General features: G+C 34.7%; 1 pseudogene; it reads right to left on the bottom strand.

The window, feature by feature from the left end:
- Positions 1-1,236: 1,236 nt before the first annotated feature.
- LOC110742310 lies at positions 1,237-15,128 on the bottom strand (annotated as a pseudogene).
- Between the last annotated feature and the right edge of the window lie 323 nt (positions 15,129-15,451).

The following is a 15,451-nucleotide window of genomic DNA, read 5'->3' as shown; positions in this document are numbered from 1 at the left end:
TAATGGCAACCTGGATGGAGTTGGAGACCATTATTCTAAGTGAAGCTAATTGGATGTTCTCACTTGTAAGTGGGAGCCATAATGAAAACGCCAAGGCTTAAGAGTAATATAATGTACTCTCAGGACTCGAAAGCCTGAACGTGGAAGAGGGATAAAAGTCTACACTTTGGGTAGTATAAGTGTAAAAGTATACACTGCTTGTGTGATGGTGTGCCAAAGTTTCAGAAATCACAACTGGAAGAAATTGTCCATCTAATAAAACACCACGTGTTCCCTAAAATTTATTGGAAATAATTCAAAATAATTTTAGAATAAAGTCAACCGACATGAATATTTTAAATGACCAGAAAAAAAATATTAGGTAAACTTAGGCTCAGGGTGAAAGATTGGCTCCAGCAGAAGGCTGACTGGACCCCAGCCTCCTGACTTTAGTCCGGGTGTTCTCTCTCTTCACCACTCACTCACTCATTTCTCCATTTCTTTTTTTTGGACAAAGATGTCTTAATTTTTTGATATCGTACATGGAAAGCCTGGAATTGGCCTCATAGAACCAAAGACTTAGTAAAATCGTTCAATAATACTGTAGGAAGCAGGTAGCAGTAGCTATATTTCTAATTCCACATATATTCTACTGTGTCGAAGAAAGCTCTAAAATAATAAACATTTTGCCACAAGTTTTGGGAAAACTGATGCTGAAGCAGCATGCACCATAAAGGCTGCCAAGCAGCACTACTCATTTCAAATTATTAAAAGGAAGAGAGTTTTTAATACAATTCAATTGTTTAATAATTCCATTAACAAGAAGTTAAAATATGAAAACCTGCTCAAAGTGAAGCCAAGTAATCCGAGTATTTGCAAACAGTACCAATACTGTCAGTGGATCTCTAATATTCTTGTGTTTAAGCAAAATATGTGAAATGTACTTAAACTCTGTAAAATTTTTCATGTAACTCCAGAATGGGAGCAAATAAATTTCCAATATAAGCTCGACAAATTTAAAATTATCAGCTCTCAGATGGTTTTATACTATTTAATAATTTTGCCAATATTTTCCCTCTTGACAAAAAAAGTATTTCTAACCGTTAAACAGGTATTAAATCTATGAAAATTTTTATTTGACAACGTAAGTTTTAAACAGATTTTCTGTCACAGAAAGAAAGGAATCTTGCATCATAACCTTTCTTGTTGGAATAAACCAGCTAAAGTCCCATCTATCTGGCTTCCCAGCTTCAAGACTCAACAGCTAATCTCTTTATCCCTTCTTTCCAGTTCTAGCAAATTTCCAGAAATAAAACATATCACATCCAAAGAGTGGTACTGGAACCAGGTGATGTCATGGGCTGCAACCTGAGGGTGCTTGGCTCCTTCATGGTGCCTGACAAATTCAATCCAGAAGACTGCCCAACCTTTACTGGTTGATCATCACAAATTCTTGATAACTTCATAGTGTTCTCTTTATATCTGAAGGATAAACATAGAGATATCAAAATTGAAAGTAAGTTTATTTTCTTGAGCATATCAAGTCCATGTAAGGTTTTTATTTTTATTTTATTTATTTATTTATTTATTGAAACAGAGTCTCACTCTGTTGCCCAGGCTGCAGTGCAGAGGTGCAGGCTCGGCTCACTGCAACCTCCACCTCTCATGGTGTCAAGAGGTTTTCCTGCCTCAGTCTCCCAAGTAGCTGGGATTACAGGCTCACGCCACAATGCTTGGCTACTTTTTGGATTTTTAGTAGAGAGAGACAGGGATTTTCCATATTGGCCAGGCTGGTCTCGAACTCCTGACCTCAGGTGATCCACCCGCCTCAGCCTCCCAAAATGCTGGGATTACAGGCATGAGCCACTGTGCCCGGCACATGAAAGGTTTTTAAAGTGCCAAATGATTCAAAGTAAATTACGTTTAATTGACATAAAATTTTTACAATTTAGTTTGAGTCATCATAGAAACTTTGGCTTTTACATTGGAATTTTATCACTGACAAATTTTATAAAGTAAAACAGAAAGTCAGGAAAATTAATTTCTTACAGACAAAACAAATATAAGTCATTTTATTATTATTTTTTGGTTTGTTAATTTTTAGTTTTTGTGGGTATTTACCAGGTGTATATATTTATGGATTGCATGAGACGTTTTGATACAGGCTGCAATGTGAAATAATCACATCATGGAGAATAAGGTATCCTTCCCTTAAACATTTATCCTTTGTGTTGTGGACAATCCAATTATACTCTTTTAATTTTCAAACAGGCATATGAGAACGTGGGCAACGTCATGAGCAATTTTAAGTGCTTTAGGAAAGATAGTGAAAAATAGAATTTGAGAATTATCATGTTTAAGTTCCAAAAAGGAATTGTGTCACACTGAGTGAAATGCCTCATAGCCAGTCACTCTGCTTCTATCCTACCTTTTGTCTCCTACAGTTTCCTACACAGTAGCCAAAATGATATTTTTGAAATAAAAGTCAGATTTACCACTCCACTAGTTAAGATTTTTGCCTGACTTCTCATCATATTTAAGAATAAAATCCAACTCTCTTATTTGGCCTACAGGACACTACAATGTCAAACACTGGCAAGTTCTTCTCCTAACACTTTTTTCATACACACTAGGTCTTCTAGAGACATTGGCCTTCTATTTTTCTTTAGGGTGCCAAAAGTGTTCTCACCAGAGCATCTTTACACATTTTGCCCCCTCTCTCATACTCCTGGAACATTCTTTCTTACAACAACCCAAGGCATGCCTCTATCTCTTTTTGAGGCTTCCCTCTAAGTGTTACCTCTAAGAGAGGCTTTTCCTGGCCACACTATGATGGAACCTCTAGGATTTTCTCTATTGTTTTATGCTTATTTTGATATTTGAGTCCCATAATTTTAAGTACATTATATATCCTATAAAATAAACCTTCAAATATTAAAGCCAAAAGATAAATATATATACACTAAGTGAATAGGTGAAAAGTGTAAGATCATCTTGAACATTATCTTGAAGATACCAATTTACCTACTCTTCAGATCATGGTGTAGGATGTCACAACCTGCCTAGAGTAACTCTCTTGTCCTGAACCATTTAGTCACTACTTTTGTCCTCCAATTAAATAGTAGCCTGACTTCCAATATTGTACATTAGTTTTCTTTGTTTATGTAATTGAATTATATAACATATATTCATTAGAGTCTATTTTTTAAAACTTTTGTGTAGCAGTTGTTGGTTAATACCATTCCTGTGTAGTATTTCATTGATGGCTAAACCACAGATTATGTCATCATTTTATGAGTAATAGACATTTGGGCTACTAACAATTTTTGGAAAATATTAATAATTCTGTCATAAACATTCTGGTTTATGAAATGCACGAGTTCTTTGCCCCCCCCCCCCCCCCCCCCCCACAATATGTGTGACAGCTGTGTGGCTCATCTGTTCAGTCACCATGCACGTTCAAGCCCCTTACGGGAGAGGGAGCATGCAGACAGGCAAGTGCAGGAGCCTGGGTGATCACCCCTGGGCTCTGGTGCCACAGCAGCATACAGGGGTGGGTGTCTGCAACTCCTGAAGCCCAAGTGGGTATGTGTTGGTGTACTCTTTTAGCCTTACCATAGACTGATGGCTTAAGTGTTAACCAGTTCAGCGTCCTGTTAGTACTCAACTCCTTGTCCAGCATCTGGGAAGAATCAGGTCGCATATGGACTTGGAGGACAAATGCAGGTGTTTTACTGAGTGGTGGAGGTGGCTCTCAGTGGGATGAATAGGGAGCCAGAATGGTGATGGAGTGGGAAGATGATCTTCCTCTGGAGTTTGGTCATCCAGCATCCAATCTCCTCTCCTCTCCAACCGTCTTCAGCTGAACTACTCTCGATATTCAGAAATTCCTTCTCTTCTCTCTGATGCACCATTCTGCCATTCTTCTGCTCTTCTGTTCATGCTGGGGTGTTGGGGTTTGTTTGGGTACAGAATAGGGGTGTATGGTGGGCAAACAGCAACTTTGGGCCTCAAAAACAGAATGTCTATTCTCATTTAGGGTAAGAGTTTTCAGGCTTGAGGGTGGGACATTTGCAGGGAAACCAACTACTTCTGCTCAGTATTTTCCTGTTTCCTGTCCATGTCATATTCAGCACTAAGTTTCCATATGTATACATATCTGTTGGGTATATAATTGAAAGTAGAATTGCTGAGAGAAAAGTGCATGGATAATTACAATTCACTTCCTGACTTTTTTTTTTTTTGAATTTTTAATTTTTAAAGTTTTATTTATTTATTAAATTTATTTTTGGAAACAGTTTTGCTCTTGTTGCCCAGGCAGGAGTGCAATGGCACAATCTTGGCTCACTGCATCCTCCAACTCCTGGGTTCAAGCAATGGCTTATGCCTGTAATCCCAGTACTTTGGGTGACCAAGGTGGGTGGATCATCTGAGGTCAAGAGTTTGAAACCAGCCTGACCAACATGGTGAAATCCTGTTTGTACTAAAAATACAAAATTGGCCAGGCATGGTGGTGCATGCTTGTAATCCCAGTTACTGGGGAGGCTGAGACACGACTTTAAATGTTTTTGAAGTGTGTTTTCTTAATTTCCAAAATTAAAGATATTTTAGTTATATTTTTTAAAAATCTCCCTTTCTTCCATTAAGATTGGATCAGATATTGTTGATGATATTGAATCTTTTCAAATTTACTGAGTCTTGATTTCTGGCCCACCACATGTCACTTCAAATAATTATTAACAATTCAATATGCTCTAAGAAAATGTGTCTTCCAGTTGGTATATATAATACATACATGTGCATATATTTTTATATATATATGCATGCATGTGTGTGTATGTATCATGTTACATTATAAGGTTCCATTTCTGTCATTTTTCATTATTTGCTCCTCTTTTTAAAGTCTGTTAGATTTAATGGAAGTGTCTGTATATTTGCATTTAAATAAACCACCTTATTTTATATTTCTTTTGTATTGGTCCAACCTGCTTTATGGTACATTCTGTTATAAAAGCATACCTGTAGGTGATAACTTTCTTACATAAAAACATTATTGATAGTAGTTATAAATGCTGAATTGATGGTAGCTGGATTGGGTAGACATTTTGCACGCCATATCCTTTGGAGTATAAATAAATCAATTATTAAAATTTTAATTTATTAAAATTAAATTTTTTGTACTTCAAAAGCCATTATTAAAAAAATAAAAAGCACACCAAGAATGAAACAAAATATTTGAAAATTATATATCTAAGATTCTATTCATGATATATAAATAGTTCTTAAAAGTCAATAATGGGACAAGTAGCAAAGTTTAAAAATGTTTCAAGGATTGGAATAGACAATTTTCCAAAGAAGATATATGGTCCGTAAGCACATATAACAATGCTCCACATTTTTAGTTGTAATGAAAATTCAATTGAAAATCACGAGAGATCATTTCACACCCACTAAGAAGGCTATAACAAAAAGATAATAACACATGTTGGCCACAGTGTGGAGGAATTGGAACCCTCTTGCTTTGTTGGAGGCAATGACAAATATAACAAGTACTTTGGAAAACAGTTTAATAATTCTTCATAAACATACAGTTTAGACATGAGCCAGCAATTCCATTTATAGTATCAATTCCAAAGAAAAACATGTTTATGCAAAAACATGTGTAGTAATGTTCCTAGAAGCCACAATTGGAAACAATCAAAAGGCCAATGAAGTGATAAGTGTACAAAGAAAATATGGCATATCCATACTATAAAATATTATACTGCTGTAAGAAGAAATGAAAATACACACTACAACATGAATGAATCTAAAAACCATTAAAAAAAAATTATGCTCAGTGAAAGAAGTCACTTATACAGCACCCTAAACTGTATGATTCCAGATGGATTCATGACTCGCAAGCATTCTAAATATATTGGGATTTTACACCTTAAATAGGTGGGTTTTAAGTCATGGAAATCACATGTAATTATTAAACCTGTTACAATAATGGAAACAATAAAAAAGAATTTTTCATCAAGAAAGTAGTTATGCTTTTAGAGATTTTAGATATTTAGTTAAAATATTTCATCATATTCCTTTATGTTTATCCTTCCTTTCTACTGTGAATTGATTATATGATGTTTTAAAAAAACTGTCTTTTTAGGAAAAGAAGAAGTCAAATTGTCCCTGTTTGCAGATGACATGATTGTATATTTAGAAAACCCCATCATCTCAGCCCAAAATCTCCTTTAGCTGATAAGCAACTTCAGCAAAGTCTCAGGATACAAAATCAATGTGCAAAACTCACAAGCATTCTTATACACCAGTAATAGACAAACAGAGAGCCAAATCATGAATGAACGCCCATTCACAATAGCTTCAAAGAGAATAAAATACCTAGGAATCCAACTTACAAGGGATGTACCTCTTCAAGGAGAACTACAAACCACTGCTCAGTGAAATAAAAGAAGACACAAACAAATGGAAGAACATACCATGCTCATGGATAGGAAGAATAAATATTGTGAAAATGGCCATAGAGCCCAAGGTAATTTAGAGATTCAATGCCATCCCTATTAAGCTACCAGTGATTTTCTTCACAGAATTGGAAAAAGCTGCTTTACAGTTCATATGGAACCAAAAAAGACCCTACATTGCCAAGACAATCCTAAGCCAAAAGAACAAAGTTGGAGGCATCATGCTACCTGACTTAAAACTATACTACAAGGCTATGGTAACCAAAAGAACATGGTACTGGTACCAAAACAGAGATATAGACCAATGGAACAGACCAGAGTCCTCAGAAATAATATCACACATCTACAGCCATCTGATCTTTGTCAAACCTGACAAAAACAAGAAATGAGGACAGGATCCCTATTTAATAAATGGTGCTGGGAAAATTGGCTACCCATAAGTAGAAAGCTGAAATTGGATCCTTTCCTTACTCCTTATAGGAAAATTAATTCAAGATGGATTAGAGACTTAAATGTTAGACCTAAATCCATAAAAACCCTAGAAGAAAACCTAGGCAATACCATTCATGAAATCGGCATGGGCAAGGACTTCATGTCTAAAACAACAAAAGGAATGGCAACAAAAGCCAAAATTGACAAATGGAATCTGATTAAACTAAATAACTTCTGCACAGCAAAAGAAACTACCATCAGAATGAACAGACAACCTACAGAATGGGAGAAAAGTTTTGCAATCTTCTCATCTGACAAAGGGCTAATATCCAGAACCTACAAAGAACTCAAACAAATTTACAAGAAAAAAACAACCCCATCAAAAAGTGGGCAAAGGATATGAACAGACATTTCTCAAAAGAAGACATTCATACAGCCAACAGACACATGAAAGAAGGCTCATCATCACTCCCCGTCAGAGAAATGCAAATGAAAACCACAATGAGATACCATCTCACACCAGTTAGAATGGCAATCATTAAAATATCAGAAAACCTCAGATGCTGGAGAGGATGTGGAGAAATAGGAACACTTTTTCACTGTTGATGGGACTGTAAACTAGTTCAACCATTGTGTAAAACAGTGTGGCGATTCCTCAAGGATCTAGAACTAGAAATACCATTTGACCCAACCATCCCATTACTGGGTGTTTACCCAAAGGATTATAAATCATGCTGCTATAATGACACATGCACACGTATGTTTATTGCATAATACATTTTCAACAACCTTATTTCATGATTAATACTTAATGCTCCAATGGGCTCTTACTAATATATTCAGTATTTGTACTCCAGAGTCATACCAAGAAGGTCAATCTGGGGTATCTACTTGTACATCTGAGTACTGAGTCCTAAGGCATGTGGTCTATTCTCATCAAATCTCCACAGAACCTGTTACAGTAAAGAAATATCTTATTCCATCAGTAGAATTCCAAAGTCATAGAATGTTAGAACACTAAAGATATCAAGGGCCAGATCAGGGATGTTGGGTAATAAAATTACTCAAAGACTGATGTAAATAGAATGCCAACACTTCATTTTCTTAACTTCTATAATTAGTTAAGTGTGTAAGGAAATCAGGATTTTCCAAATAATAGCTTAGAAAAAATGAGATTATAGATGAAAAGTTCAGAGTATTTAGAAAATTGTTAGGCTTTTGAAGACCACGTGTGGCCAACCATCATATGAAAAAGCTTAACATCACTGCTCCAGCGGAGAAGCATAAATCAAAATCACAATAGATACTACTTTGCACCAGTCATAGCGGCTATTATAAACTCAAAGGTAGTACATGCTAGTGAGATTGTGTAGAAAAAGGAATGCTTATACTCTGTTGGTAGAGTGTAAGTTGGTTCAGCCTTTATGGAAATGATGTGGCACTTCCTCAGGAAACCTAGAGGCTACAAATACAATTCAACTCACCTATCTCATTAGTGGGTATATCTCATAAAGGATGAAGAATGATTCTCTTATGAAGGCACATACATGTGTTTATTAATAGCAGTAGTATTCACAATAGTAAAGATATGGAATCAATCTTAATGCCATCAATGATTGACTGAATAAAGGAAATGGAATGGTGTACATATACACCATGGAATATTATGCAGTCATTAAAACCTCAGGATTTTTATATTTTACAGGTATATAGTGGAGTTAGGCCGTTATCATATAGAAAATTAGCATAGAAACAGAAATCCAAATATCACATGTTCTCACTATTAAGTGGAAGCAAAGATGAGAGCATGGAAACTATAGCAGGGAACAACAACATACACTGGGGTGTATTGGTGGAGTGGAAGGCAGGAGGAGAGAAGATGGGTAAAATAACTAATAGGTTCTGGTCATAATGCCTGGATGATTAAGCAATCATAAAACAAACCCTATGGCACAGGTTGTCTATATGAAAACCTGCTCCTGTAGGCCTGAATTTAAAATGAAAGTTAAAAAAATAAAATAAATTTAATTTTAAACAAATAAAAATTCTAAAAATTATATATGCATGAAAAATTAAAATAGTCATTATAATTCTAGTGAGAATAAAAGTAGTAACAATTTATGGTAATGACCTATGTTATGTTTATTTTGTTTTATCAATATTTCATACTAGTTTTCATCATCCATTGAATATTAATTTATTCATTTTTAAGTAACATAGGAAGTATTTCATGTAATTCTGCTTGTCTATAAGTTATTATATATTAGAGTTTTGTGTCCTTTGACAAAAAGCTAGTTGATAAAATAAGCTAATTGTAGAAATAAATTAATGCTACAAAGGAATTATATATAACTTCTTTCAAATTACAAATTATCAAACCTTCGCCAGGAGAAATTTCAAGGACAATTTCTGAGACAAATTCAGAGTATTATCAGTATTGCTAATTTTGGTTGCTGTTTCAGCATTGAAATGAGGAACCTTTTGAGGTATCATAAAATTAAAGGACAGAGCTGTTTAATAATTCCAAAATTATTGTTTTCTGAATTTGATTAACTGATTGTTAACATAGAAAATGTGTTACAAAGTGTTGACAACAGGAGTTAATATGTTCTACTATAGCTAAAGACATTTTTTATGTCTAAGTTGCAGGTAATGGAACTCCCAAGCAATCCTCATAAACTGAACAATAATTTACAGTGTTTAACTTTTGCTTGTTTTTATCAATATTAAACTAACTGTGAGTTTCAGCAAAACACATTAGTATAGGTCACTACAAAGAAGACCTTGCCCCATCAGACAACTAAAAATAATTGACAAATACACAAATGTCACCATTTTATTCTATACAGAAGAAAATATGTTTCCTACTATGTTCAATGGAGGGAACATCTGGTCCTGTTCCCCACCTGGCTTCCTTCTCTTTGACTCCTTCACATAATTCCTTCTGCTGCCTCCATTGGGAGGAGTTGTTAATCTGATAGTGCTGACTCCTTGTGGGACCACATTTTATGCAGCACAGCATCCCACTGCTCAAGGTCAGGATTTATCCCCATCCTTTCTCTTTTTAATCTTCCCTTAAGCACCAGACTTGCATTGGCTGGGCCCAGTCCAGTAAGGGGAGGCTGCTTTTACTCTTTCTCTAAATCTACCTGGCTGGTGGGAACTTGGACTAAGTCACAATGGCTGTCAGTCTAGAGCCGTTCTTTCTCTGAATCAGACCCTGAATATCACTCAGATAAAGCTAATCCAAATGTACCAGAAACTATATGGGGGTTGGATTCATTGCTTGAAAGCAGAAACTGCATGATGCAGGTTAGACATTGCATCTAGTAAAGTTTTAATCATTCCTTCATTAAAGATGTTGGATTACTTCCAATGTTAATTTTATGAATATTTTCCATAAATAATAGAAATACAAACATCTTGACTTGCACTTTTCTCAGTATGATTACATGAGACTATATTGTTATTAAACCAACGGTTATTTGCATTTTAAATCACTAGAAACATTTTGCCAAGTGTCTTTTTCTCTTAAAATATACACACATATTCTGAGAATCTAATATTTGGTGAAAAACAACTTTGGTTAACAATTGTTCCTACATACTAAACAATTAGAGAACCAATTTTACAACCATTGATTTTCATTCAAATCTTTCTGCAACTTAATAACAACAGTTACTCTTAGAGATTATCACTATTTATACTGAGTCCTCTTTTTTCTTGTCCTTCTACACCTCCTACTATCTTCTGCCTCCTATTGGCACTATCACATTCCCTTAATGTGAATAGGGAACTCTTTCAATAGTAGGGTAGGGTGTATAAATTTTTATTTAGTCTTACCTCAGCTTTGTCTCTTTCAAAATTATAAAGCACATAGAATTTGCATTCAACATAGATATTGTATTTTAACCATGGAATAAATTCTCAGTTTGATATAGACAAAAATCCTTAAGAGATTTCTTAATAATATTCTAAAGAATGCTTACTTTCTACATATGTCTTTAAAAGTGTGATATTAATTTAAAATGTATGAGGGTCTTGTGTTCCTTTGAAAGAATATCATCTTCTAAGTGGTCTTGCATTACTGTAAACTAAGTTGCACTATACTATTTAAAGTGATAGAAACTATTTGGTAATTTACATAATAATTGGATCATTCATTTTCTCCTGCTTTTTCTGGCAAAGGGAGCTTTGGTGTCTAGACACAAGTTCCACCAGGAAGCTGTACTGAGTTGCTTTCGTCATAAGACTGAGAAACACCTTCTCTAATAGGGCATGTTTCTGATCTAAGATGTAAAAAACTCCTGAGTATCTCAGCGTAGGCCAGTTACATTCTTGAATAAAATCAAGTGAACACTAGGTTGGCTACCAAATATTATTCTAGGAACATATTTATGTATCTTTGGTTACTCTTTTAAGTTAGAATACTTAAGATCTGCATCACTTACAGTAGAATTTTAGAATAGCTTTTATTATTATTATACTTTAAATTCTAGGGCATGTGCAGCTTTCCCATCTTACTGGCAAAGATAGTATGTCTATTTTTATTCAAAGTCCATAATATATCTGTCATCCACGACTTCTCAAGAGAATGCTTAATCTTGATGTGCTGAAACAATCTGGTTCTGTTAAATGAGAAGAATGATATCTCAAAATTGACTTGCACATGTTAGGTAATTAGTAGTGTTAGTAATCATAACAAAATAATCATAATTCCAAAATTAATCTTTTCTCAATCATTGAATATATAAGAGACATTTTAAGTGTTTTGTCTGTAACAATTTTTCCACAAAACACAATATGAAGTGGAGTACTATTATTACTGTAAATGTAGGCATGATTATTTCTATCAACATTGTAGTTCACTTTTTCCATCATCTGCTACCAGATTTCCATGCAAAATTTAAATGGTTTGCTCTTTTTTTTCTTTGTTTCTTTTTTTAAATTACGCCTCATCTTTATTTCTAACTCTTTTACATTGGTTCTCCGATAATGCTTAATAAATAAGTTAGCTCCTAATAAGTATCTGGCTCTAACTTGCCTCTCAGCATCATCTACAGTTCTCACTCCAGCCGTTCCTACAAACTCAGCTCAGAGTCTTAGAGAACTTTTCCTCAATACTTTCCTTCTTTTTCTTTTTGTGTTTTTCCTGACCCCCATTGTTCACTTAATATCTGTACATTGTTCAGCTCTCAGCTTCATTATCAGTGAGTCAGGATACTTTCTATTATCTCCACTGATGCTATCTTGGCATTGGATTTTTCCTTGAGATAAGCTTTTGCACAATTTTTTATTACTTGCACATATTCTGTCTTTTGAAATAAGATGCTAAATATTATTAGGGACAGAAACTTGTCTGATTTTTTTTCCCTCTTGCCTGTGGTTTGTGTTAAACTTTTATAAAACATTCTTTTAATGAATGACAATACCTTCTTGTGTGTTTGCATAATCCAGGGCTTATATTTAACCAACCTGTTTTCAAAGTCTTCTTAATATCCCTCTCTATCTATAACAATGATGAAACTCGCATTACTTGTGATGGTATCAACAAGTCAACTTGTGTATCTGAGTTCCTAGTTGGTATCTGCTTTACCGCCCACTGCCGTTACTTTCTTTCTTGGCGAAGTCAAACATACTCTGCATGAAGACTGCCACAATTATCCCCACTAAAATTCAAAGCCAACAAAACAAAACCAACAAAATTATCTTTACCGTGGAGTAGGGGTTTAGCAGGTTTGCAGTGTAGTCCTCAACAAAGTCAGCATTTGGTAAGGTGATGAGAAATTGAAAATCCAGGAGTTTTGGAGTAAGCCATGTCCAGCTTTCCCCATTGTCACTCAGGAATGGAGTGAGTGGGTCTTCCTGAGGAAAAAAGGAAAAAAAGATGGAGCACGAGATAATTACATTAGGCCAATTTTTCAAGAAGGGATTAGAGAATAATGGCAAAAATATATGGAAGCCTTGATAATGTATGCTTTTGAAATACGTAAACATATAAGTCAAATATTATAAACGCAATTTATATTTTTATGCTTGATATATGGAGTATTGTATTTATGAGAAAACAAAGTGATAAAGAGAATTTTGAGGTCAAGTACATGTGTAATGTTGCATCAGAATATATACAATGCGTAAGCAATTACTAAAATAATCTAGAGAAAGTAAACATCCATTTATTTGCAACTTTAAAGCCAATAGTAGCATATAATCATTTAACAACTCTTTTGGGCTCCACGATCAACTAATTCATGATGTACCCATAAAACAATTTTCTAAAAAGTAGTCTAGTTTCCACAACTCATTAAGCTAATCCTTTTATCTTTGGTCATTCAAGTGAACTGTGTAGGCTGTATTTGGAAGTGTGAAACGTCTTGTACCCTACTGCTTTTTGACCCGATTCATGCTGGGGTATTAATCATATTAACTTTTAAAGTAAATATATTTGCAAATTACAGATAGAAATTTTAGAAATTATTCAAATAGAGATTTGTACCCAACCTAAATGTGACTCATATTTTGTAATACACATAGTTTCAAAAAAAACTATATAAAGTATAACAATGTTCAGACTTCAACAAGATGATTGATCTTAAAATAAATGATTTCCAATCTTTTGGTGAAGGAGATATATAGACATTAGAAACTACAAATTACCTTAGTGGTTGCCTTTTGAGATAGAGGACTATTTCTCTCAACTGTGAAGGAAACCTTCTGGTGACATAGGGGACATATTTTAATTTCAGAATAAAGGAAACTGGAAGGTATACAAGGAAAAATAATTCCTGCAATGTTGCATAGATAGTTATTTGTAGAAATTGAGTAATACCAATCTACATCACATATACATGCATTCAGTAAGATGTTTGTGGATGGAGTCTGACTTTTCTAAAATGAGAAAAGCAATAGTAAAACAGATGTGTGGTTGTTTAAAATAGGTGCACTAATTTTAGGTTTATGACTTCCTAGAATGTTCTGTGTGAGCAATGGCCACAGGGTTTTTAACTGACCTTATAATTTGTTTAAACTTTGCTATAGTATTTTACAATTAATAGATCATCTTGTGTTTCATTTCATAAATTCCTTACAAAAACTCCACTACCAGCCCCATGTGGTGGCTGATGCCTGTAATCCAGCACTTTCCTAAAAACAGAGGCAAACATCACTTGAGCTCATGAGTTTGAGACCAGCCTGTCCAGCATAGGTAGAAACCCCTACCTACTAAAATACAAAAATTAAGAGCAAGTGTGCTGACACATTCCTGTAATCAGCAGTGAACTGAGGTGGATCACTGCACTCCAGCCCTCTGGAAGACAGAGAAGACTCCACCCAAAGCAAGCAAACAAACAAACAAACAAACAAAACAAAATTTAAAACACCAAGTACCCTGACTTTATTGCTTTATATAAAAGCTCAGCTTCAAAGACACAGGAAAGTTAATCTCCATGTTAATTGAAAAATTTACTTACCTAGAACTTCCCTGGAAGCGGATCCCACTTTCTTCATAATAAATATTTGCAGCAAAATGGAAAATAAACCACATAGATCATATTTTTTTACCCTCTCCATAGAAAGTCATTTGAATTACTTAATTCTGACATAACAACAGGTATTTAGGAAAGGTGGAAATAGAAATCCTCCACTATGCTTTTCAAGTGTGTAGCCAGCAGAGAAGGGAGACTGTACACAAAGGGTATGTTAAATAGCTCAGCCACAAGCTCCCACAGGGAACAATCACATCTGCAAGAACAGCATCAAATTTTGACTCTTGTAGTTTCTTCATAAGTTTTACTTGAAACTCCACCTTCTGAACCTTCTAATTATGTCATTAAATGTACAGATGATTTCTTGTATTTGTAGAAATATATAGCCAAAGTGTCTTTTGGAAGGTCTGATCATGATGATATCCTCAAAGTCAGTTTTAGTTAAAGATGCAGGACAAACTTCAAGTTTAAGAGTAGATGGGCTGTTGGGATAAAAAAATGGAAGCTGAAGATGCCAGAGCAGTCCTCATGACCCTTTGGACAAGCTCATCCCGCGATTGTCTCTATATTCATCCAATGACTGAAATCTGCATGGGCCACACCAGTACCTTTCACAACTCCCAGAACTAATGTAACAGGTCAGCTGTATCAGCAAAAAATCTGAAGTCTACTTCATACACTTCCTGGTGCAATGCAATGCTTTTCCCCATTTGCTGTTTCTTTCTGTCATTTTTCTTATGGTTATATCCATGGATAAATCACTTTCTCCCATTTTTCTGTTTCTTTCTATCATTCCTTATGGTTGCTTAACCATAGGATAAATAAATCACAAAGTTCAAATGTAACTTTTTACACTTCAAAGTAAATATATTATGTTCTAGATTAACAGTCTGAGCATGTAAGATGGCAAGAGAAGATAAATGAAGGTAGGCGACCTGTTTACCCAAGTGTGTTTAATGTCCCTTTTATGTTTATAAGTATATCGTTGAGCTAATATCAATGTTCTTGTATGGACACATCACTTGTTTTATGTAATTTATTTTAGAAGAGTTTCCAGAAAGCGTAATCATAGAGAGGTTCGCTGCCATTATGTTT

This window comes from Papio anubis, unplaced genomic scaffold (genome assembly GCF_008728515.1).
Source record: "Papio anubis isolate 15944 unplaced genomic scaffold, Panubis1.0 scaffold571, whole genome shotgun sequence".
In the NCBI taxonomy this organism is placed as follows: Eukaryota; Metazoa; Chordata; class Mammalia; order Primates; family Cercopithecidae; genus Papio; species Papio anubis.
This window is presented reverse-complemented; position numbering and strand designations above follow the sequence as displayed.